At 39.9% G+C, this 27723-nt stretch overlaps 1 long non-coding RNA gene and 1 pseudogene across 1 annotated transcript in view; one reads left to right on the top strand and one right to left on the bottom strand.

Moving 5' to 3' along the window:
* Positions 1–144: 144 nt before the first annotated feature.
* LOC127526435 (uncharacterized) overlaps positions 145–27723 on the bottom strand; it is a 51957-nt gene continuing 24378 nt past the window's right edge. Inside the window, exon 3 of the long non-coding RNA XR_007933983.1 lies at positions 145–212. This is a non-coding gene — a long non-coding RNA (uncharacterized LOC127526435). The remainder of the gene's footprint in view (positions 213–27723) is intronic.
* LOC114644079 (zinc finger protein OZF-like) lies at positions 180–13548 on the top strand (annotated as a pseudogene).

Raw genomic sequence — 27723 nt, 5'->3', positions numbered from 1 at the left:
TGAAAAGTGATGAGTTACTGTGTGATTTCTATGAACTCTCTGACTTGACATCAGCTTTAACTAACAGGATGTTATAAAAATCAAATGTCTTTAGATCTGAATGATGCAGTTTTAATGGAATTGATTTCTGTTTTTTTTTCCCACAGAGAGACAAATCTGCCATTTACTGTAACGTTTAAATGGATGTGAAAAAGGAGATGTGTGAGGCTGACCTGAATATCATAGAATTAAGGATCATAAATGTTAAGGAGGAAGACTGTGAGTGGGAGAGTGTCCACCCCAAACAGGAGGGTTTGGTCATTAAGGAAGAGGACAGTGAACTGGGGACAGAGAGTATTAAAGAGGAGGATGAACAGGAGTGTGTTAGCACTGAGATGGACAACTGTAGGAGTATGGAGAGTGTTAAGGAAGATGACCTTCATTATGAACATCAAGATGGAGCAGTGACCGGGTTAGTCTCTTCTCATAGCAGACATTTTTCATCTGTGGAGTCTTCTATCAATGTAAAATATGAATCATTACAGTCTGAAACAAAGATGACTGAAGAAATTCCATCTCCTAAAATTCAGGAAGGTCAGTCACCACCTAAAACATCATCTAAAACAAGTAAGTGAAAAATAAAAATGTGTGTACGTCTTAGGGGTCAGGGTTATGGGCCTGAAAGTGCTGTCTTGTGCTTTTTTTTAAGTGAAACTTAGATGACATTTCAAACAATATTAAACACACAGTAAATCACAATTTCACTATATTTTTCCAAGTTTTGGAATTTTCTGTTCTTCCATTATAGTTTGTAGCATTAACGAAACTTTCTAAACCTGTCTTTTGTTAAAGTGTTAAACAAAGGTATAGCTGCAAGAAAAAGTCTGTGAATCCTTTAGATTTTCTGCTCTAATTTTCTTAATGGTGTGGTCTGATCTTCAAATTAAGTCCCCAAAGATAGACAAACACTGTCATGTTAAGTAATAACTAGACTTCTCGTCATTCCTGAATAACTTGTTTAAACCTGAACAGTTCAGTTTGTGACCCCCATCTTTACTAACTTGCTGATCCTCCTTTATCTCCAATGACCTCCACCACACATTTCCTGCAGTTTCTGCTCAACCTTCAATTTTACTTCATTCCTCCTTTCCAGAGTGTTCAATTCTTTGATGTTTCTGGGGTATCTTGAATGATCAGCTGACTTCTGGTGTAGCTCTGTGTTCTGATTGGCTAGTGCAGAACACCAGTTTTCTTCACTTAAAGCCTTTCTCTTGTAGATTTCTTCTTTTCTTTTTGCTCATTGTCTTGTTTCATTACCTAACTTATATCAAACTTTCGCTATTCTTACATTCTCCTCTCATATTTCTTCATAATAATTTTTAACTCCGCGTTACATTGATGATGTCATCCTGTCCAGGTCCTGCAGAAGCAAAAAAAAAAAAAACCCAACTATGATTCTACCATGAGGTGCTTTTTTTACCTCCAAACATGGTGACATGGGGTGACAGGCCTTCGAAAGACCCACACACCAGACCATGGGTGATTATTTATAACACTCTGACCAGAATTGAATGTGAAAATATGTGCATGCCAAAATAAACAGGAAAATGTGTACACCCAAAAAAATCGGATTTACTAAACCTGGCGTACACACATTTTTACACAAATTTACTTTTTTTTTTTATTATTTATAAATCACAATCACTTTTTAAATACTCATGTGAGCTCTCCTTTTAATCAGCACAATGAACCATTCATATATGGAGCTTGCTAATCCATCTCCTACATATGCAGTCAGGATGATGCAGAACTTCATTAGCTGGTAGATCAGCCTCCTCTCTCTTGATGCTTTGAGATCCCATCACCTGCATTCAAGAATATCTGGCTTTGCTCTTCATCTGAGAGTGAAAGGTCATTCATGTAGTTACAGCACCTCTGTGGTCTCGGGTTCAGGAAAGGTGTGAGGCAAAACTGTTTGAGCGAGTAGCCACTGTCACGTGGTACATGTAATGACATGATTGCTGTTACAATGAATACTTCAGGCCACATGAAACACTGAGGGGTCAGCAGGTTACTTCACCAACAAGCAGTTCACCACGTAAATCAACATCACGTCTGTCAAAGCTATTTTACCTCAAAATAAATGAATCACGGGTCGAGCGAGGTCACGGAGACATGACATTTGTCAGCCACATCTTGGGTGACTTGTGTATTAATGGAGTGTGTAGAAGTCGGATTTAGATCGCCGGTCCATTGTGCACCTGGCATGTCATGTAGGTGTACTGACAAGAACAAAACGGCTACATTACTTACTGGGTTTATTGGAGTCTCTACTCTTTGAGCTTATGCTTAAAAATCTGAGGTATAATTTGGTGTTTACTATAACAAAGGTTGAACTAAAGACAGTTAAGTGTGTTTTTATTTAGTATTTCAGTAACAGAAAGGCTTCAACAAATGAAATAAAATAAAGTTAAAAGTACTTTAGGACGTGCTTGCTTTGACATTCATCTGCTTGTATTGTCTGTTGCTGACAAGTCATAATGACAATGGAACATGAAACTTGTGATTGAAAGGACTGTGAAGGATAAGCGTACAGAAGTTTAGGAGGCCAGTGTACTTTGGCACCTTAATGTCATGAACGTTTAAGGCTAACGAAACTGACAAGCGGCCATCCGGCCAAGTGGACCAGGTTGATAGTAATCTTTTAAGGTATCTCTGTTCTGCCATGTCCTGTTAGCAACTAGGAGTAACCAATGATATTAGAGCTTATGTTATTAGTAAGAGCTAAAGACCTGACTTTGGAGTGCATCAAAAGGACACAGCACAAATACAGTGGAACCTTGGTTCATGACCATAATTCGTTCCAAAACTCCGGGTTACGACCAGAGTAATTTTCCCCATAGGATTGTATGTAAATACAATTAATCCATTCCAGACCGTACGAACTGTATGTAAATATATAATTTTTTAAAAGTTTTTAAGCACAAATATAGTTAATTATAGCATACAATGCACAGCGTAATAGTAAACTAAATGTAAAAACATTGAATAACACTGAGAAAACCTTGAGCAACAGAGAAAACGAACACTGCAATACTTTGCGCTACGAACCGCTCACTAAAAACACTTTTTTTAAATGAGTTTTAAGCAGAGGGAGAAAATGAACATTTGAAAAATCCATAATTTAATAAATCACCAAGAAAAGTAACATTGCAACAATGCACGTTACGAACCGATCGCTGTAAACAGAAGTGAAAACAAAAACAAGCCCAGTGCATTCTTTAACTGCCTTCTCTACCTTATGCATCCAGCCCTCTCTCTCGTGTGTGCATGTGTGTCTCTCTCGTGCGTCTGGGTGTGTGTGTGTGTCTCTTGTGCGCCTGGAGCGCCTGTGTGTGTCTCGCTTTCTCTCTCTTGCTTGCTCGCTCGCTGCACAGGGAGAGACCGAACACGTACAAACTAAAAGGGAAACTGACTTGTTCGTATACTGAGTGTGTGGTCGTGAACAGATGCAAAAGTTTGGCGAACTTTTTGGTCGTAAACTGATTTGTACGTGTTCCGAGACGTTCGTGAACCGAGGTTCCACTTTTATTTTACTGCTCTGCTGATTTGAGTGTTACCTTTGCAAGACTTAGAAAGTAAAAGAAGATTGATCGACTCTTCCTGGTGACCTGTGCAGGTTTTCTTCTACAAATGTAACTACTTACAGTTAACAAAGGCAGCTTCAGTCTTGCTACATGCCCTTATTATAATATGAGTACTGTAAAGTGCTTGGATTATTGAGTTATGAGAGCTGGACATGGCTGCAGATTGCCATATTATATTGTCAGAAACAACATCATGTTTTATGTGTGTACACCCACACCATACGAACACCGTACGGTGCAGAATATCAGGTTCTTTGAAATGCTTTTGTTAGCTTTTCCACCTTTATTGTTATCTCTCTTTTTTATAATCTCCTCTTGACAATCTTTAAGAGTTATCTTGAGGTGAGGTTGGAATAGCTTAGCGGTTAGCTAAAACAACAGACTTGATGAACTGATGAATGGTCTCCTCTTGTCTGTTACATTTCTTATGTTCTTGTTCTGTATGTTCTTGAGCAGATCTTTATCAAGAAGAGACAGCTTTTCCAGAACCCACATTTCTTTCTTTTTATTTGTCTAGGTGCCTCCAAGCCACACCTCCAGTCTCCTCTCATTGGTTGAACACCTGACTTGACTGGACTGTAAAGGTTTAATGGACATGTTCAGCATTGACCGTCCAGTTGTTTGTGTTTTATGAGTTCAGGTTGATCGTGTTTGTCTGTTATTGTAGTGCAGTTGAACATCAGACCACATTCTCAGGAGGAATTAAGGCAGAAATTCAGGAGATTCCAAAGGGTTCACTAACATTTTCATGCATATGTAGAGAGGTTTAACTGTATGGAAGATTTTAAGCAACACCTTCTCAGAGCTGCTTAATCCAACTGAGGGTCCATCTCTGTGGATCTTTAGCTAATAGTCTTGAGTTTGGCCTGTGTTGTCCTGTGTACAAAAACATGGAGACACAGTTAGAAAACAGTTATGGGTAAATTTTGCACAAACATTTGGATGTTGTTCTTTACACAAAGAATGATAGACAGTTGGAATAAATGACCAAATAGTGTGTTAGACTGTTGGAGTTTAGGGGCTTTCAAAACTCGACTTGTCTTTTGTTATCTCCTGATCATTTTCTTCTCTGTACCTCTGATGATATAGTATGTATACTATAGTGCACTCGTTTTTATCTACGCGGTAGAGTTGGAACTGACCATGTTCAAGAACTCCATAGTAAAGGCCACAGTAAGGAGCTCTGGACAGGAGTTTGTTGATGTCGGTCATGATGACATTCCTAAAAGTCTTTGGAGGATATCAGGCAGTGTGGTGGAGTCATTAAGACTTTGGACTGCAAACACTGAGGTTGTTGGTTCAAATCCCACTACTGACTCCCTGTGTGTCCATGAACAAGTCATTGGACCTGCCTGTGCTCCAGTTGGAAAACCAAATGAAATGCAACCAATTGTATCATAAATGCTGTAAGTCACCTTGGATTATGTGTCAGCGAAATAAGTAAAGGTAAATGGATACTAGAAGTGAGAGAAACTATCATCAGGTTGAAAACTGAGGCCTTTCATACAATTATAGCAGGAATATCTCCTGGTGTGATGGAAATTAATGAAAATGTGGCAGACGCCTATCCTTGATTAATGACAACCACAAAATGACAAATTAAACTACACATTATTTGCATATATGAACTCACACAATACCTTTAATACACAATAAACACTGAAATTTCAATTTTGTTAGCATAAATAAATCATAGCAATGAACGTCCATTAATATTCTAATTGGCAGTATAAATGGGGCCGGTGTGTGATAAAGCTGACCAGTCCTGGTTACACCTGCCACTCTTTATCCAGAACAAGTAACTTTTCCAATCCCGGGATTTCTCATCTTAAATTGTTTGTCCTACATCACTGGTGCTCTCTCTGGGTTAGTGCATTAAGGTTTCACTTTGTTCATTGTTCTGTTTTGATTTAACGATTTAAAAAGATATTTTTGTATGCATTTTATAGTTGAGGGGCCACTTGATGCTTGGTGGCGTAATGGCTGTGTACAGCTTTGTTCAGCTACCCTGCAATTACTGTTTTTACAAATTAACCTCGAAATGTTTCATCAGAGTGTCAACATACCCTTTTTTTTTACTTGTCGGTGTGACATATGAATTGTTCATATCTGAAGACACACCCTAGTTCTTCTGATTCAAGGCCAGAGGAGTCTGATTGAGGCCGCCATGGTGACAGATAACTCTGGAGCAGTTTCCACTGTTGACCAACCAAATGCCTTTATATCGGAGCCAAATACTGTGTGACCTTGAACACATCAGAAGAGAGAAGTTTTTTCTGACCTTCATGATGATATTGTTAAAATCAGAAATGAACAGCAGAAACTCTTGTTAGTTTTTATTCAGGTCTGTACTCGAGTGGAGCAGCAGGACTCTGAGATACTTTCCTATGCTGAGGCCCAACCTCTCCATAAGAAACTTTATGGACAAGAAAATGGGAGAAGGAGAGACAACATGAGAATTATTGGAGTTCCAAATGATGCTAAGGGTGAGGATATGTTCATCTTTGTGAAAAACAAAGGCTTTTTGGTTTTCCTGAAATTGTGTGGGCACATAGACGTGTGCGGTCACTTTCCCTCGTTTATATTCTATGTCGAATTACCATCAAGCTGCTTTGCTATTTTGACTGAATTACTATTCTGAAAGAGGAACTCAACAATTCAAATGTAACTTATGAAGGATGGAAGATCAATGTTTACTGCCAATGACTCAGTCCACACCACAGAAGACCACGTCTCTAGTGATCACAAAGGTTCCACAAATTGGTTTTTCTGCTTTCTTGATTTATCTGGCGAAGCCTCAAACGTCCTTCCTGGGAGAGCAGCTGTTCACCGACCCTCAACAGGCACTCAGTGCCCTTGTCTCCTTCATGTCACTGGTGCTTGGCCGCTTTGACTGTTTTATTTATGATACTAGCAAAATACCCGCGCTTCGCAGTGGAGAAGTAGTGTGTTAAAGAGGTTATGAAAAAGAAAAGGAAACACTTTAAAAATAACGTAATATGATTGTCAATGTAATTGTGTTGTCATTGTTATGAGTGTTGCTGTCATATATTTTATATATATATATATATATATATATATATATATATATATATATATATATATATATATATATATATACATATACATACACACACACACACACACACACACAAACATATATATACATATACATATCTACATATATATATATATATATATATATATATATATACATTTAGACATCCACATATATATAAACATATACATATATACATACATATATACACACATAGATATACATACATACATACATACACACACACATATATATACACAGACACATATCTACATATATATACATATCTACATATGTACATATATATACACACACATATATATATATATATATATATATATATATATATATACATACAGTGGAACCTCTAGATACGAGTTTAATTCGTTCCAGCACTGAGCTTGTATAGCGAATTTCTCGTATCTAGAACAAACTTCCCCATTGAAAATAATGGAAATCCAGTTAATCCGTTCCGCACCCCAAATATATTAACATAAAAATCAATTTTCCTAACAAATAACAATGATAAATTATATATACTGTAGTCTACCTTTAATAAATAACACTGGTAAATAATATAACTGATTATTAAAAGAATCAAAACAGGTGTCCAAAGTGCAGTAGAGCATTCAATAAATGTTTAAATAAATAATCCTTAAAACAGTTGTGAAGTGGAGGTTTAAAATACACAAGAATAACAATCCTTTAACACGAGGTTAAAACGTCAAAAGGATGCAGTCTTTAAAAAACGGACGACAATCCCCGGTGCTTCTTCTCTGTTAGCGTCTCACCTGCGGGCTCTGCAACAGGCGAGACACTCTTAATGCAGCTGACCTTCTCTACACCGTCCTGCTTCAGCTGTTTGGCTCGCCTGTTCAGCTACACGCAAGCCTGCTCTCCTGCCTGCCTGCCTGCGCTCTCTCTCTCTCTCTCTCTCTCTCTCTCTTTTCTTTTACTTCTCCCCCTTAACCGGCTCGCGCTTCTCTATATATGCGGGGAGGACATGGCAGCTGCAGCCCATCAGCCACAGGAACAATCATGGATGTGGGCAGTTTCCCACCTGTGCACTTAAGTGAGAAACGCAGACACCGCAGATCGCGGCTCGCAACTGCTACCACGCCCCCTTGCTAAGCTGAGAGCTATACCCACAGCCTGGCTCGTGGCTCGTTACGCGAGCCAATGCTCGCATTTAGATCAGAAATTTTCGCTCATACTTTCCTCATATTTTGAATTTCTCGTATACAGAGGTGATCGTATCTCGAGGTTCCACTGTATATATATATATATCTACATATCTACATAATTAACATCCGGCGCCGCCGAGAGTGGCAGCCTTTTCAGCAGCTCCGTGTATGACTGTATGTGTACTTTTCTACTTTTATTTTTTACTTTTATTTTTCTATTTCTATTTTTATTTATTGATCACTCCTATTACTTTATTACTTTATCGTATTAATTTATTTTATGTGAATTCGTTCCCTGGACACACTTACTTTTACAACGTGGGCATGGAGTTTTACACGCCAAGACTTGCCTTTGTGAATTTCCCATTGGGATTAATAAAGTATCCATCTATCCATCTATCCATCTATATATATATATATATATACACATATCTACATATATATACACATATAGCTGATTACCCAGTGGCTTCGCTCACTGAGTGCAAGAGAAAAAAATAAAATGTATGTATAAAATAAGTTTAATTGCCAAATTTATTTTTCCACAAATAAAGAGCACTTACAATAACATAGAAATCAATATAAACAACATTAACATCATTATCATATGAGAATATGAAGTAATATATAAGAAGCACATTGCATATAAATATAAATTAAACAGTAAAATTTTCTTCTATAATACGCTACCGTGGCTATTCGTTTGTCTGTCCAGGATTTTAAATCACCTGTAGCTCACAAACCGTTTCATCTATTGACTTGAAATTTGGTACACATATACTACGTCACGTGTACTATTCGCTTTCAGGGTGATGATTTTATTACTCTTTTTATCTTTATTTTATTTTATTTTATTTTATTGTAGAATCAACTCACAGCTGTGCGCACCATACTAAGTTATCGCAACACAAAAACTAACAATCCGTTTTAACAGGAAAAGATGCTGACGAAAGAAGAGAAACAGCGGGACGCTAGGGTGAAGAGCTGCTCATTAAGCAGCAAGCGCATCAACCTCTGAGCAAACGAATGGTAAACGTACAGAGAAAGAGGATAAATGACATGAATGGTCATGTGAAGTGTATTCACTCCACGTTATCGTGCAGTGCGCTGTTACTGGTATTTTGATAAAAGAATTTGAACAACATATAAGAAGCGTATAAATTATTAAACAGTAAAACATTAACATTTAAGAAGTAAAGATACATTGAGTACTACTGCAGTGCTTTCGGGTATAGTACATTTTTTGTTTGCCCATTACATGCATAAATGTATACATTTTTTGGTGTACCTACCTGAGAACACGCGACATGACCTGGCAGTTAAAAGTTTCTCGCTCCAGCAATTTGAACTCTGTTACAAAGTCTCATTTATACCTCGTGTCTTCTCATTAAACTTGTATCTCGCGAATATGGTATTGCTGTCCTGCGGTGGGTTGGCACCCTGCCCAGGATTGGTTCCTGCCTTGTGCCCTGTGTTGGCTGGGATTGGCTCCAGCGGACCCCCGTGACCCTGTGTTCGGATTCAGCGGGTTGGAAAATGGATGGATGGAGTATGGTATTGGAAACGGCACCTGGAGCGTTTCTATAAACTCAATTTAAACTTACGGTTTACATCGTGCTTTGAAGATGCATAGTACACGACACGTGTTTCGCCGTAATTGTGGGCTCATCAGGCGTACACACTCACTGCACTTCCTTACGGGAATTGAACCTGGGACGTAGAGGCAAAGCCCCTAACGTTGTGCCACGGCGTGTGGTTCGTTCATTTGACAGCATGTAGATCGGGGTAATTACATTGCAGTCATTCGTAGTCTGATTCACAATCTGATTGTATGGGTGGTTACCTACCAGGTAACGCTTGTGATTGGTCAGCAAGCCGGCTAACTTCTGCCACGGTGCACTCTTTCAGTTGCGAGAAGCAGATCATAGAATGGTTGAAATAGTTTAATATATATAGCAAAATCCCCGCGCTTCGCAGGGGCTAATATGGTATTGAAAACGGTAGGGGGAGCGTTTCTATAAATTTAATTTAAAGTTACGGTTTATACCGTGCTTTTTTTCATTATGTGTTCGTACCTTATCAATTGTGTAATGTGTTTTTTGAACAGGTTTGATTCATCGAAGTGATCACTCCTGCTGCGTTCAGTCACTTCACGTGAGCCGGTCTCTTGTGTGATATTGCGATGTCCACGGGTTTATTTAATGTTAGCTAAGACCCGGCAGTTAAAAGTTTCTCGCTACAGCAATATTAACTCTGTTACAATGTGATCCAAACTGTCGTTTATACCTTGTGTCTTCTCATTAAACTTGTATCTCGCGAATATGGCATTGCAAACGGCAGCGGGTCAGTTCACGTGCTTACGTGGGAGGCGTGATGACGCAATATATTTTGATATATATCAAAATACCTGTGCTTCGTACTGGCAAAGTACTGCTTTAAAATTTTTATTAAGAAGAAAAGTAAACCTTTTTAAACTGTGGCTTCGCCTCTTGCGCTGACGTCACCTGTCCGCTGTTTTATAAACGAACGGCATATAAGGCCGTCCTTTCTCCTTCACAGTCAGTTCAAGTGATTAGTGATGAGTGAGTCAGTCAGTCAGTGAGGGCTTTGCCTTTTATTATTATAGATTCCAGTATTGCTTATACATTTTCCTGAATATTGATTCATAATTACTACTTCTTTCTTTTTTTCATATGTGTATTTCGTATGTGTACATGCACATGTAATTAGAGAGTCATTGCGGGTTGTGAGGGGTCAGGACACGAGCCTTGCATACTCCACATACTCTTGACCCACAATGGTTTAATATTTGCTTGGATGTCATATTTATCTTCAGATTTTTTTTTCATTTTATCACAACATTGACCCTTGTATTGTGAATGATGGGTTCAGAGTGAGATTGTTTACTGAGCTCTCTCCATGTTTGCCCACTCATAAGCAAAACCTGTTGATTTTTTTCCTGTCTTTTTATTTGAGACCTCAGTTTAGTTTTTTGTATATACGGTTTACGGTAGGGATTCTGGAGCTACAGTCTACATTATAAACGATTGTTGGCGGGACTACTGATTGAACTTGTTTGGCACCTTGTAATGTATTTCATTTACAGTTCTCCTTTATTACTGTTCTTTGTTTTCCTCTCTCCTGTCTAATCTCTGTGTCTTCTCTTGGATTGTAAGGTTGCTCTCTTCTACTTGCAAGCATTCAAGTGTTGCTGATTTATTGTCTTTGAGCTATGCTGATACAGCCTGTTTTCAAGAATCATTTATTTTGGTTACAGAAGATATTCATTGAGCTGCCTCAAGGTGCTACTGTGTGGCTCTGTCCTCCTCTGCCACTAGTAAAAAACATGGAGGTTTGGGCCCAGTTCACTATGCTGTGCCTCTGAAGGTTTGTGGTTCTGGAGGTGTTTCAGAAGGCAGGTTTTGTTATGTGTTGATGGAGACTGGTTAAAGAAAACTCAGTCAGCATACAGTAATATTGACAATCTTAGGAAGCGACTGAATAATCTTTTAAATACATCCGTGTTTTTCTGATCCAGTAGAGAAGCTCAAAATGACACTAATCAGAGAGAAGGTAAATGAGTAAATGTGCAGAGTTGAGAATTCATTTCATGTGCTCTCATTGCTATCTCTCTGGTACTAAACTGAGTGAGATGTGATGTCTTAGACTGCACAGATGAGATTCGTTAGCCTCCATGTCCCAAGTCGAGCAAAAATGCAGTGATAATACAGATATATAGATAATATCACTAACTACTGCTTGGAAATTAGTAAGGTTTATTTTAGATTTTTTCCTGAACTTTCTTCTCTGCTGAACCCCCATCTTTGGAAGTGATTGATGGTTTTTAATTTGATTGATTTACCAAAACTCTCACAAAATTATGCTGCTTTTCTGGAGGCCCCTGTTTTAGCTGAAGAAATTAAATCCATTAAATGCATTTTTAAATCCATTTGCTTTAAAAAAGCCCTTGATGCATTTGGTATGAAGACAGAAGTATATTTTGGATTTTGGCCACAAGTGTCCAGTTTGCTGTTTCAGTTCAGGTGTCATGTGGGTCTGTTGGATTTTTCAGTGACCTGTGCATTTTATTCATTGAAGTTTTACACTTTTCTCATTGTATATTTAAAGCTTTTTACTTTGCTATCCTCTGCCTCTTCTTAAAATCAAATAAAAAAAAAAACACATTATGGAGTCAGTTGGCTTTGAACTAATTGTTTAGAAATATTAAGACACATTCTGTTTAATAAAAGTGCATTTCACGTGTTAGACATGACACTCTCCAGTATAATGATAGGTGAAGATTATCACCTTCTACCTCCAATAATTAAAAAAATATATATCAAATTTAAGAATATAATGACAACATGATGATGCTGTTCTGTAATGTAGTAAAAATTAAAATCAACAATAATCTCATGATCTATTTACTATTTAAACTTTTTGGATTATGCTCATGTGTTGAGTAGTTGTTCATTTTTTCATTTATAAATTGATTGTCCTTTCATGTACTAAAGTTTTATGTTTGCTTATGCTTATCAAAATTTGTTCATAAATTAAACCAACATCTGTTTAATGTTGTAAGACAATGTCAGTAATAAAGAAGTGGATTAAAGTCTAACCTTTTTTATTTTTCTTTTAAACTTTATACAGGAATCAAACTTCACTGCTGTTCTGAATGTGACAAACCGTTTGTACAGAGAAGCCATCTTCTGCTCCACCAAAGAATTCATACAGAAGAGAAGCCATATTGCAGTTCTGAATGTGGCAAACAAATCTCACACCGTAATACATTCCTGATACACATGAAAACTCACACAGGAGAGAAGATGTATTGCTGCTTTGAATGTGGCAAAAAGGTTTCACAGAGAAGCCATCTTCAGATCCACCAAAGAATTCACACAGGGGAGAAGCCATATGACTGTTCTGAATGTGGGAAAACGTTTTCACAGAGAAGCCATCTTCGGAGCCACCAAAGAATTCACACAGGGGAGAAGCCGTATTGCTGTTCTGAATGTGGGAAAAAGTTTTCACAGAGAAGCCATCTTCGGAGCCACCAAAGAATTCACACAGGGGAGAAGCCATATGACTGTTCTGAATGTGGAAACCAGTTCTCTGACAGTAGAAATCTAAAGACACACTTTAAAACTCACACAGGAGAGAAGACGTATTGCTGTTGTGAATGTGGCAAAAAGTTTTCAAGGAGAAGCCATCTTCAGAGCCACCAAAGAATTCACACAGGGGACAAGCCATTTGACTGTTCTGAATGTGGTAAAAAGTTTTCACAGAGAAGCCATCTTTGGAGCCACCAAAGAATTCACACAGGGGAGAAGCCATTTGACTGTTCTGAATGTGATAAAAAGTTTTCACAGAGAATCCATCTTCAGATCCACCAAAGAATTCACACAGGGGAGAAGCCATATTGCTGTTCTGAATGTGGCAAAAAGTTTTCACAGATATGCCATCTTCAGATCCACCAAAGAATTCACACAGGGGAGAAGCCATATTGCTGTTCTGAATTTGGCAAAACGTTTTCACAATGAAACCATCTTTAGAGCCACCAAAGAATTTACACAGGGGAGATGCCACATTGCTGTTCTGAATGTGGCAAAGAGTTTTCACAGAAATGCCATCTTCAGAGCCACCAAAGAATTCACAAAAGATAGAAGCTGTCCTGAATGTGGAAAACTGTTTTCTAGCAGGAGACAGCAGTCATCAATCCCGAAGGCTTGTTCGAAGGCTTGTTCCAATTCAAAGTCATGCCTTTTGGGTTTAAAAATGCTGGGGCCACCTTCCAGCGGCTCATGGAACAAGTTGTAAGGGTTGATAGGCAAGATCTGCTTTGTTTACATCGACAACGTCATTGTTTACTCCTTCTATTAAACAACATCTCCAGGACTTGGACACCATCTTCCAATGATTCCATCAAGCGCCCCTCACGCTGAACACAAAGAAATGTACCTTCATTCAACTCCACATCCGCTTCCTCGGGCACATTATTTCATCGTAGGGGGTCGCTGTAGACCCCAAGAAGACCTAAGCCATACGGGACTTAATAATTTATTGCAGCAGTACTGTCTCTTTCAAACATACTTATCTCCAATTCTTGTCCTTACTTTTCTTTCTCCAAATACCCAATCACCACACAATCAGCTCTGTAATAGACGTTAAGCCATCTGTAAGCTTAGAACGACAATTCTTCAAAACGTTTAAGGAACATTGAAATATCTTCATAGTACGTGTTTAATTATTCTATCTATCTATCCTACCAGTGTCGCACCAGTCCAGCAAGAATAAACACAAGGTACCGCGGCACCGTGTCCACACATTTGATTATTAGCAATATAAATTATTTAAATGAAGTTAGTTTTATCTGTATAATACTGTATAATCAACATATTTTGCTGCATTTCATCTTAAAAATGATATCGTCATCATATGTAAATACGCGCTTTATAAAGTGGCGCAGGTTGTGCAATATTATAACTGTATCCCAAGTTTACAGTGGAGTGATTGTACTTTTAAGTACAAACAGTTCTACAAGGAGCACTTGATGGACTGATTGAGTGCGCTTAAAGTTCTTGGGATGAAACTGTTTCTGAACCGCGAGGTCCGTACAGGAAAAGCTCTGAAGAGTTTTGCCATGGCCGAGGCAGCATGTGCTTGAAGCTGTATCCCGATAATTCTCTTTCCGATCAGCTGCTGCTGTGATTCCAAACTCAGATACAGTGATATAAATACTCCGAGTGGTGCAGTGAGAGTAATATGGAAAAAGATAATCCGCTGTGGCAACCCTTAACGGGAGCAGCTGAATGAAAAAAAAAGACGGTGCATTGACAGTAACAACGCTAAAGCAGTTATGGTATTTGGAATACTATGGCTATTCCCTGGACCATTATATTGTTACAGGTTAATTACAATCAGTTGCATTACACTAATAAACAATATGCAGTTAGTTTCAGTGTATTTATAAAGCCGCGTCAGGAATGTGGATCTAAGAAAGAAACAGTAACCACACAGGAGAACAGTAGCACTGCTTTGACGCTGGGTGCCGCCAGTCTGCAGAACCGAGCTGAGAACTTGCGTACACCAGGGTATGAGGTACCGTGGAAATGTGCGTGGCTTTACGCCAAGTTTAGGTTTTATACATCACGATTTGACCGTGGAAACATTCGTACGCAACATTTCTGTGCATACGCACCGTTTATACATGAGGTCCCTGGGGCTTGGCGCGGTGCTCATTCAGAAAATCCACCAGGCTGAACATGTCATCGCATACGCCTCTTGAGCATTGCATGGCACTGAGCTGAATTATTCAACGACTGAAAAGGAATCTTTGGCCTTTGTGTGGGCTGTGGAAAAATGGAGACACTATCTGGAGGGGGTTGTGTTTGAAGTTTACACGGACCATCACGCTCTGACCTGGGTATTTAATCACCTGAAGATCTCCTCCCGTCTAACCAGGTGGGTGCTTCACCTCCAGAACTTTACTTTCAAGGTGACCTATCAGAAGGGCTGTGGCAATATCGTGCCTGATGCTCTGTCCAGGGCATCAGAGACACCGGGGATGGTGTGTTTGGCAGAGGCAAAGAAGATGGTCCTCCCTCTGCCAAGACGCCTGCAAGACCTGACTCAAGCACAAGCCGCCAGTCCGTTTTGCCAGAACATCAGGAAGGGACTGGAGCAGCAGCACACTGACCGGGTACACTTCGTGGACCTCCAGGGGGTTCTGTACAGGACCACTCCATTCTCCCTTACGGGTCTACAACACCAACTAGTGGTCCTGGAGGGCCTCATCCCCAACTTCCTGAACTATTATCATGACAGCCCTTTGAGCGGTCACCTTGGAAAAACTTAAACACTGTTTTAAGATCTTGGGGGTAGTGTGGTAGCCGTCTGTCCAGAAAGATATTTACCACCACGTGAAGAAGTGTTTAACCTGCCAGAAGCTCAAAAACCTACCTAGTAAACCGGCAGGATTTCTACAATCGACGATCGCTTATGGACTGGGGGAGACTTTGGGAGTCGACCTGACGGGGCCATTTCCTGTTACCAGCTCAAGGAAGACTATCATTGTTGGTGGTAATTGATTGTTTTTCGAATTTGGTGGAGCTGTTTGCATTAACGGACACCAGACTCAACAAAATATGCTCCACCCTGAAGAAAGAAATATTCACCTGCTGGGCAGTGCCAAAGAACATCGTTTCAGACCGGGGTCCGCAGTTCATGTGCTCCGTTTTGGATGAACTTTATACAGCCTGGAGAGTGAAGAAAAGCCTGACAAACACTTACCATCCCCAGGCCAACATGACAGAGCGAGTGAACCGGACCCTGAAGATCATGATAGCCTCCTATGTGGGTGAACGCCATCAGGATTGGGATAAATGGCTCCACGAGCTCTGGTTTGCCCTGAACACCGCTGTGCATGAAGCCACAGATGAGACGCCTGCTTTGGTTGCGCTGGGCAGACAGCTGAAGGGCCCACTTGACCAACTCCTTCCCAGAGCCCCTAGTCCAGAAACAAACATCTACAATAATCTAAGTTTGAGGAATTGCAGCGGAGAATACAACAGAGGTTGGTGAGTTTGACATCCAGACACGCCAAGTTATATAATGCCCGGTGTAAGGAAGCACACTTTCAGCTGTGTGATTTGGTCTGGATTAGAGCTCACCTTCTCTGCAAAAGGTTCTCTGCCAAGCTAGCGCCTAAATGGTTAGGTCCAGCCCAAATCATGTCGCAAACGGGTCCCATTAATTTCCAGGTTTAGAGGGGTATTGGCACTAACACCAAGCTAGACACTATTCACATGGCCAATCTTAAGCCGTACTTTGGTCCTCCCTTGTCCAAGGTGGGGGGGGGGGGGGGGGGGGGGGGGGGAATGAATGTAGCGGGGCTACATAGTAATAGTATATTCGATGTGTGTGCTGAATGTGTGTTGTTTCCATCATCCCATTTACTGTCCGTCATGTGTATGTCAGTGAATGGTGTCCCCGTAAGTGCAGAGGATGGATGGATGAGGGAGAGAGACCGCAGCCCCAGGATGGAAATCACCTGTTTACATTTCAGTTACATCCGGCTCATCACTATTTAAACGATCAGGAGGGAAAGAGGAAGGAGAGAGACAGAGATTTCCTTATTGACAACAGATCATCATTTCCTGCTATTTTTCACATCGCTCCTTGTACCCAGTTTGCTTCTCATTCTGCTGGATTCACAACAGCTCAATCATCGCCAGAAACCCCAGGGTTGGACATTATTATCCACCATACGCCGAGGAAGCACGGTGAGATTGTTCCATTTTTATTCGGGAGATTCAAATGCATCCATTTTTTCTTGATCAGTCATCCGTATTCAGAACAATACTTTACCTGGACTCAAGTTCACGTTCATCGACATTTCAGTGTTCATCCATTGTTATTTGTGTTTGTTATACGTTGCAGGGGCAAGGGAGGTTTTGTTATTGTATATATGGTGTTTCACTTTGCAGCTTTGGTGGAGGGATATACATATATAGATATATTCTACATTGGGGATTTGCATTATTGTTTTTGTCATTGTGTTTCATTTAATATATTTATACACTTATTTTACATATCTGCTTTTGTTTGCTTGTGTTTAATTGTCAATTGAGGGGAAAATATTATTTGTTAGAAGTACAGCTTAGTATAAGTAGATTAATCTCAGTAATTTATCCAGGCCACAGGTCTTTGTAGTGTGGCTGCCAGCTGGGTAAGGGGTCGGCTGTTACAAACTCACACAGGATAGAAGCTGTATTCCTGTCCTGAATGTGGTTAACAATTTCAGCACAGAAATATTCTGCTGATCCGTGTTGAAATTCATGCAGGAGAGAAGCCATGTGGGTGTTCTGAATGTGGCAAAGAGTTTTCATGAAGAAATAACTTTATGGGTAGATGTGCTACTTTTATTTCTATTATACATTTTCTTACCAACAGTGTAGCTCAATCTGCTTTACAATTTGAAATAAAAAGGAATATAAAACTTAAACAGATTAGGCAATAACACTATACAGTATGTAACAAAGAAAAAGGTAAGGTCGAAGGGCTAGCAGGATTGAAATAAGATAAAATAACAGCAGTTTCAGTTAAACTAACAAAAAATAATCTGCAGGGGATCCAAAGCAAAACTACTAAAACACTGCCTGGCCCTACTGGGCATTCCACCTAAATCAGTCCTCATGGTTTACATGCTTCACATGAAGAATGTGATGATGACAGCCATGTGGACATCTGGGACACCTGCCATTCAGTCCATAAACGTGAAGCAGATTGGTATGTTGATCAGGAGGTAGTGGAGCACATCATCCACACAAAAGAATCAGAAAAGACGGCAGAGAATAGTACAGATTAATATGGTACTGCACATCCCACAGGAAAATGATAATTCAGTGCTCATATAGACTAACAGGGATACAACTAAAAATGTAGCTACAAAAAAGCCATAAAAATAAAACATTAAAAACCCCATTATTTTATTATTCTACAGTATTAGCCTGGTGAATTTCTATTGCTAAAGTATTCTAAAGTTTAGGTGTGTAACAGCAAAAGGCCACCTCACCAATTCTTTTCAGATTGGCTCTTGAAATTGTAAGTAGACCTTCATTTGAAGATCTGAGGTTATGACTGGGAGTGTAAGGGGACAGACATTCTAAAATGTAGGACTGGGTGAGATTATTTAAGGCTTTGTAAACCATTACAGTCGATCTCCTACTTACAAACATGTTCTGTTCTGTTCTGTGAGGCTGTTTGTAAGTCTATTTTGTTCATGAGTCCAGCATGTATTGGTATGTGTAGATAAGTGTTTTAGTTTCAGACAGCTCTTGGCTTGGACATGTAAATGGTGTTTTTTCAGTAGTTTTTAATGTGTTTTGAGCAGCTTACAAGTATTGTACATGAAATAAAGATTATAATAACAAAAATAAGATCACCCCACCCATACTGCCACCACTCGGCGGACATGCAAATGTTCCTTAAGTGGTAATTTTGGACTTAAGGATCACTTTGTTCATATATATGAAAGTTCACATCTCAAAAGTTCATAAGTAGGGGACTATCTATAGTAGTATCTATCCATCCTCCAACCCGCTGAATCCGAACACAGGGTCACGGGACTATTTTAAAATCAATTTTAAATGACACAGGTAACCAATGTAATGACGCTGAACTGGTGAAATGTGCTCAGACTTTCTTTTTCTAGTTAAGATTCTTGCTGCTGTATTCTGCACTGACTGTAACTGATTGATGGCTTTCTTAGGTAGTCCTGTAAGGAGTACATTACAGTAATCTATTTTGGCCTGGATGTGAGGGGCCGGTGATAATTTTCTCTTCCCATTTTGTGACTCTGTCATAGCCCAGGTCCTGTAAGGATGTACTCTTCAGATCCACCAAAGAATCCACACAGGACAGAAGCCGTATTACTACCCTGAGTGTAAAAAACAATTCTATCACAATAGCATTCTTCAGACACAAATTACACCTCAGAATGGAGAGAAGCCATGTTGCTCTTCTAAATGTGGTAAACATTTTTCATGTAGAGACCATCTTGACTGCCATTGAAAAATTAACGCAGAAGAGTAGTGTTTGGATTATATAAATTTGCAAAAGTAGCCCTCATTAATGTAAAATTGAACTCAACCTTGCTGAAGATTATCCAGTAAGAGAACTTGACCAAAAGTAGACTTGAGAAATACTTGGAATTGGTGAGGGTGCAGGAATAAACCATAAAGAGCAGAGACTGAAGATCAGCAGTGAATTCACAAGAAGGGTAAAAATGATCCTTATAAGTTACTTGAGAGTGAGGAACAAAATGCCACCAGTTAATCAGCCAGTAAACCATGTCATCTCATACAGCTGTGGGGTCATAGAGTGGCCACAGAAAGACCTCAACAGTGTGGATGTAAAAACAAAGTTGCTCCATGCCAACCAACTGAAATTCAAAAACCAATTGATGCCAAGACTTTACTTTCGTAGGGCAGAAAGTGGAAAGCACCCAACAGAAGTCGATTACAGATGCAGGTCTTCAGTCATACGAGTGCCAGCATTTCTTCCCAGCTCACAGGATTGCCACATTTGTAAAATATAACAGCCTGAACTGGAAAGCCAAGATCATCTTCCATCATAAAGCTTGGTTAGGCAATCCAAAAAACCTGACATTACCCCAAAGATCTGCATAGAGTGAGGTGACACAATTTTGAGAAAAGGCAAAAAGAAAATAACAAGGTTTTCCAAAAGAGGAGAGAAAGCACAACTGGAGAGACCACAAATGCAGTGGGAAATACACAGATCTCCTGCAAGCTCATGTGGACTGAAACCAGGCACATATGAATGGCTTATTAGAGGAAAAAAGAGATACGGCAATGAATACTTGCTAATGGGCACTTTAGATTATGGATCACATGCAAGGTTGTTTGGAGTTTGTTCTCAAAGAAATGGCGCAGTGGTAGTGCTGCTGCTTTGTAGTAAGGAGATTGTGGGTTCGCTTCCCGGGTCCTCCCTGTGTGGAGAGCGCTTTGAGTAGTGAGAAAAGTGCTATATAAATGTAAAGAATTATTATTAAAATACTCCTGTCCAAAATCCTCTTCATGGAATGACACATCAAAGTAGCCCAACTGCTTTATTGGAAATTATGCCAAAAATATGACATCCCAGTTCCAGAAAGAATCTCTGAAAATGAAGACAGCCAGAAAACCTGATGTTGAAGTTGAGAAGAAACATTCAGACAATGCCTGGATAATCACTTTATCAGTCCATCATGATATCACTGTGTCTCAAACAGAGAGAGAGAGAAGATAATAAAATATCAGGAGATCCAATGAGAGATGTGGAAGCTGAAATGATCCCAGTGTTCATTGGATCCACAGGGCTTTGTAAAAAGATCATTTAAGCACATTTACTTCTCCTACCCTTCAAAGTTACACCCTATGAGCTCCATAAGTGGGTGCTGTTAGGAACAATGCAGGTTTGGCAGAGAGCCCTAGCAGTGAACCTAAAAGAATTAATAAAGACAGGACCCAGAGGATACCATGACATAAGAGTGAGGTTCATGATGATAATGGAGAAATCAACCCGAGAGAAAAGTCATATTGTTGTGAATGTGGGAAACAATTCTATCACAAGAGTCGTCTTCAGGGCCACAAACACATTCACACAGTAGAGAAGAAATTCAATCTGAGATGAACCACATGTGGAATAACACCTCTGAGATTGTGCTAGTGCTGGGATCAACAGGCCTAATCACAAATAAAAAAATTCCAGGCCCATCTGGATGCGTTACCAATTACCATCACACCATATGAATTACAGAAGGAGTCACTATTATGGACAATGCATGTACTGCACTGAGCCCTGACAGCAAACCTAACAGAATAACAGCAGTCGCAGTGCAGACATCACTCCAGAATAACAAGCAGACTTCAGGACTTGGAAAAGTAAGCAAACTAAACGATTGTGGAGAAATGAATCCCCGAGAGAAGCCTGATTTCTGTTACAAATATGTCAAGCGGTTTTCACAAAGGGGGTGTCGGATATTGCAACGAGTGTTGACAGAAGAACATTTTATTAATCAGCTCACCATGTGAGGTGAGTGCAGATGTCTACCCTAAGAACTGCATCACCCGCTGACTTGTCTACTCATCAGAGTGTGTGTGTGATCACAAATGGTGCACCTCCAGGTAATCCACCACAGGGGAGACGACAACTGAAGGCCACTGTAAGTGAGAGGACTGCAGTTTATCTTTGTAGAGTTGATTTGTTCTCAAAGAAGACAAACTTTGGGTCAGGCGCTGATTTGAAGCTCGCAGGATCAGCAGCACACGTTACACACAAAAGGACTTTTTCACGATAATAGAATTCTTTAAATCCACTGAAGTGCCTTTCAGTCAGTTCATTCTCTGGGCCATCTTTCTATTTCACTGATCACTTTTGCTGTTTTGTTCTTTTATAATAAAGCCATCAAGAATGTTTCATCAAGTTCAAGAATAAAGTGTTTTTCAAATGACTTTTGCAGTGAAACTCTGAACCCAAATCACAAGACTGTTAAACAATCATCTGCTGAAAAGACATTCAAGAAAGCCAACTCTGTCTGAGGGAAAGCAAGTCAACGTTTGGTCTTTTCTTAGATGCAGGAACTGTCTGGCTGCATAACAGACTTGCCTTGTTGTTTGTCAGTCCTAATAATAGTTATGTCAGCTTGACAGTCCTAGGAGTCGAGGAGTCTCGCCTCAGTCCATCTGATGATTATTGATCTGCGAGGGTGTCATTGTCAGTTGGTGGTCCATACTGAGCAAGTCATTTGCCCTCAGGCTTTGTAACAACTAGTGACGAGGGAACATTGCTGAGTTTGATTCGCTGTGAGTTCTCCGAAATCATGGAAATGTTTGTGATATTCGCTAAACTTGACAAAATGCATTAAAGTCAATGGGGAAGGACTAAGTGAACAAGATTTGACTGAATTATAATGGTGCCATCAACTTTAAAGAGGCCCTGAGGGTTAGAGAAACGTCTGCCAACTATACAGGACCAATTATTGTGGCCAACTAGGTGACCTGAGCTGTGCCAACCACTGCACCACCAAGCTTCTGTGAGATCAAAGAAGAGAGGACACAAGCAGAGACACGCAATCATATATTTCATCAAAACAAAACTAAAACACCAAAATTATAGTCAGAAAAAATACGTAGATCTTTTAAAGGCAGAAAATTCAAAGTGGCGTATCGTGATTCAAGACGCTGACTCGTTCTGTTTTTTGTAGTCGTGCTGAAGGCTCTCCAAACTGTCTGTGCTGATGCTTAGAATCATTATTATTATTTCATAGAGTCTTCTGTGTTTGGAGGGGGGCTGTCTCACATGGTTAGTTATTATGAATACAGAAGGCATGAGCCTCCATCTCTTCTCAATTATCTTGATATGCTGCAGTGAGACAAGGGCAGTACAGGAATTACAAGATGTGATCGCTTACATGAGCGAATTAGAAAGAACATAAAGGCTCCGCTCAGATTACAGCCTTGGGATTACAAACAAGTGGGTTTAATTATAGGAGGGAAAATTGGGCAAAGCAAAATGAAACATCCAGCAGAGAAATTAAAATCTCAAGAAGAAACTCTGGTCAGAAATAATTGTATACATCAGAAAATCAGGAAAAGTCGTAGCAGTGCAGGATTTCCCATCTCTTCTTTAAAACAAAACACAAATCTTGCAAAATGGCACTGAAGCCCTTGCTGAAGAAGATGAGGAGTATGGCGTGTTCTTAGCTGTTACTAATCCATGGCAGAGGCAAACCACCGATACGTCTCCCCATCTGGAGCCTCACTGTTGCATTTCAGTCAGCTGGGCCAATGATAAGTTTGTTTGTTTTTTTAATTTTATTGATTTTATTGTAATCACAAAACATTCCATACAAATAGATCAATTTTTACAAAAAGTAGGATTGAAAACAAATCAACCCCCACCCCTGAGAAAGACAGCATGGCCAGCAGAATAAAACTTAAAGCTAGCAAAAATAAGTAAATAGATGAATTAATAAGTGAATAAAGATAAATGGAGAAGAAAAAGAAATGGGGAGAGAATCTGCTTCCTCAGTGCTTTAAAAGCGGATACTAAAATATTATTAATTAGATCCTGCCAGCTTTTAAAAGAGTTCTGCACAGACCTTCTAAGTGAGAATTTGATTTTTTCCACTTTCAAATAATATAAAACATCAGTTATCCGGTGACTTAAAAGAGGAGAGTTAGGATTCTTCCAGTTGAGTAAGATAACTCTATGTGCCATTAGTGAAGCAAAGGCAGTTACAGTTTGTTTGTCCTTCACTTTAAGCCCAATAACAAGTTTTAATGGTGGGCACATAACCGAACCCCCAGCTAGACGAGGTGTACTGGCATATCAAGGCTGTAGCCCAGTTAGAACTTGATCTAAAATGGCAAGATGTAATGATACCATCATAACATACATTATCTGTGCTTAAAGTAAATGGTGTCTGGGACCGGAGATGACCTTCATGAGATCAGCTGTCAGTTAACGTTTCATGAATGTACGTCCTGTGCCAACGTTTCTGGTCCTTTCAGTGGGCAACTGGTGTTAAAGCAAAACAAAATTCAACTGAAAATTAGTGTAAGATATGCAAAGAGAGGGGCACATCATTGAGGAGTGTTTTAAATTAATAAAGCTTGAAGGTCCTTCCAAAAAGCCTGGTTATGATCAGAGACTCCAAAATCCTCCTGTCTACCACACTACTTGGTCACTTATTCCAAGTGTCTGTGCTTCTCTGAGTAAAGAAAAACTTCCTAATGTTTGTGTGAAATTTCTCCTTCACCAGTCTCCAACTGTGTCCCCATGTTAGAACATTAGAACACTCTAGACGAAAACAGGCCATTCAGCCCAACAAAGCTCGCCAGTACTATCCACTTATTTCTTCCAAGAAAACATCAAGTCGAGTTTTGAAAGACCATAACGTCTTACTGTTTACCACACTACTTGGTAGCTTATTCCAAGTGTCTATTGTTCTTTGTGTAAAGAAAAACTTCCTAATGTTTGTGCGAAATTTACCATTAACAAGTTTCCAACTGTGTCCCCGTGTTTTTGATGAACTCATTTTAAAATAACAGTCTCGATCCACTGCACTAATTCCCTTCATAATTTTAAACACTTCAATCAGGTCACCTCTTAATCTTCTTTTGCTTAAACTGTAAAGGCTCAGCTCTTTTAATCTTTCCTCATAATTCAACCCCTGTAGCCCTGGAATCAGCCTAGTCGCTCTTCTCTGGACCTTCTCTAGTGCTGCTATGTCCTTTTTGTAGCCTGGAGACCAAAACTGCACATAGTACTCAAGATAAGGCCTCACCAGTGCATTATAAAGGTTGAGCAGAACCTCCTGTGACTTGTACTCCACACATCAAGGCGCTATATAACCTGACATTCTGTTAGCCTTCTTAATGGCTTCTGAACACGATAGCTTAGAGTCCACTATGACTCCTAAATCCTTCTCATAAGGTGTACTCTTGATTTTCTGTCCGCCCATTGTATATTCAAACCTCACATTTTTACTTCCAATGTGTAATTCTTTACATTTACTGACATTAAATTTCATCTGCCACAAATCTGCTCAAGCCTGTATGCTGTCCAAGTCCTTCTGTGATGATATAACGGATTCCAAATTATCTGATAATCCACCTATCTTGGTATCATCTGCAAACTTAACCAGCTTGTTACTTATATTCCTATCTAAATCATTTATATATATTAAAAATAGCAGTGGCCCTAGCACTGACCCCTGTGGAACACCACTCTTAACATCAGCCAGTTCTGATGAGGTTCCTCGCACCATCACCCTCTGCTTCCTGTGTCTGAGCCAATTCTGCACCCATCTACAAACATCACCCTGAACTCCCACCTCTTTTTAATTTGATGCCCAACCTCTCATGTGGCACCTTATCAAATGCTTTCTGAAAGTCCAGATAAATAATATCATAAGCTCCACTTATGATATTATTAATCTGGACTTTCAGAAAGCATTTGGATAGATAGATAGATAGATAGATAGATAGATAGATAGATTCCTGCTCAACACACGCCTTGTAGCCTTTGTTTCAAATGTGCCATCATTAGTGCCAGCTCCTGTGCAGTCAGTGTCATCTCCACTGTAGCCACAGTTCCAGTCTTCATTGCCCAGTGTAATTCCACATCATCATTACCAAAGGCAGCCTCCTCCACACATCTCTGTCCGCACTGATTCTTGTGGATCTGGATTAATGGACATGGCCACTTCTTCATCATATGGAGTATCATAACCAAAGTGAGCTTAAGAAGGGTTTGGACAATGTCCTAGGCCCTCACCATCATTTAACTGAGGACTATAAGTGTCAAGTACTGCTGGATCATTTAGAGTTGCCTGCTGATTACCAGGTAGCTAAAGGGTACCTGAATATCCCAATCCCATACACCAGTGCTAGGCAGACTTTGGAGCAGACGTATGGTCAACCAAGACAGTTTGTTCAATGCCAATTGAAGTTAATTTTGAATATGCCAGCTCTACAGACAGATGATGCTCTAGGACTTCAGAATTTTGCTGCTGCTGCTAACACTTTGGTGGGTCTGCTTAACTCTATGGATGGTCTCTATAGATCTGAACTGCACTGGGTGTCTCATGTAGATACATTGCTGGATAAACTGCCAGTTACCTATGGAGACACATTTGAAGATCACGGCCTCAACAAGCTCATTATTAGGAGTGGCAGTGCCAGAACTTCCACACTACCAGATCTAGATGAGTGGCTTGACTGGCAAACTCAAGCCGTACAGATACCCCGGTGTGTGTCTGAGGCCGTCAAGGGGGGACCCTATCAACGAGAGCGGAAACCTTTCAAGTTTACAAAGACCATGCAAGACATGTACAGGTCTCACGGGACATGAGTAGCACACGCCTTCTACTGCAATATCTAGTGCTTCATCCACAGACACCAAAGCTTCAAGCACAGCTTAGAAGCAGGACCTCTCTAAGTCATGCTGCCCACATTGAAATAACCATGAACACCACCTCAGTGCCTGTGGAACATTCAGCAAACTGAGCCCTGCAGACAAGAAGAAGTGGACTAAGAAACAAAACCAGTGCTGGAGGTGCAGCTGAGATCACAAACTGGACAACTGTCCACTGAAGATACCCTGCTCAACATGTGGTGGTCAGCATTTACTGTACTTCATGAAGTTACTTCTGCTGCAGAGAACCAGAGCATCTTCACTATAAGCACACCTTCACCTCGATTTTAGATCGATCAAGTCAGCACCCAGGAAGTGTGAAGCTAAAGGTGGTCCCTGCATGAATACGGAATGAACTGAGGACATTAGACACAAATGCTGTGTTAGATGATGGAGCTGAAAGGACAAAAATACGTTCTGGTAGCTGCCAAGCATCTTGGGCTGGAAGGAGCTGAGGAGATCCTGTCACTGAGAACAGTAAGACATGATATTGTCCACCTGTCTCATCTGAGATATCTGCACAAGCAAACCATAGATTGAGATATTCTATCTAAAGGGCTTTCACTGCCAATGAATTGAACCCGGCTGAGCCATCTTGCCGTGCTGAAGCATTGAAACACTTAAGAGACTTTTTGTTTGAGCTTTCTGTTCAGCGTTTGATTCCACACCCGCTAATTGTGTGTTGCTGAAGTTTTCTGTCACCTTTAGTCATTAACACGTTTAGTGCACTTTTAGTTTATAACCGACACTTTAACGGTTAATAACATGTTGTTCTCGTAAATGTAAATACGCCATGATAACCCTGTTTCAGATTAGGAATGAGCAGGATATTAATATTAATCTCGGATAACACTGAAGGGCAATACGCTGTAGTTTACTTTGTTCTCAGACGCTAATTTCGATATGTTTCAACTGGACAGATTTGTATTTAAACGTAAGGCATTTCACTTTCAGTAGACGAACGCCGTCCTGAGCCTCACGCAGTGCCAACATTTGGAAACTGGAGTAACAGTGCCATCTACTGGTCAACTTAACAAATAGCAGTTCACAGTAAACTGAAAATGCGGTGGTTGTAATTCGTCTTCCTGCGGGTAATCTATAATGGATCAGTGTTGACATTTTAATCGATTATGTTTGTATACGCAGCTCATTGGTACTTATATACTTCTTGCAGTTCTTTCTTTCTTTATTTATTTCGTTTAGATACCACACACAAACGCACATATATCTATTATCTTTGCTGCAGAGTCCAAAAGGGTGTTCAAACTACGTACTCTCTGATGTGGCTGCTGGCCAATCTAACTAAAGAGCCCAGTAATGTTTAACGGTCCATCTCAACTAGAGAGTGTGAATATACCGAGGTATGTTTAGCATA

This window comes from Erpetoichthys calabaricus (genome assembly GCF_900747795.2).
Source record: "Erpetoichthys calabaricus chromosome 1 unlocalized genomic scaffold, fErpCal1.3 SUPER_1_unloc_6, whole genome shotgun sequence".
NCBI lineage: Eukaryota > Metazoa > Chordata > Cladistia > Polypteriformes > Polypteridae > Erpetoichthys > Erpetoichthys calabaricus.
This window is presented reverse-complemented; position numbering and strand designations above follow the sequence as displayed.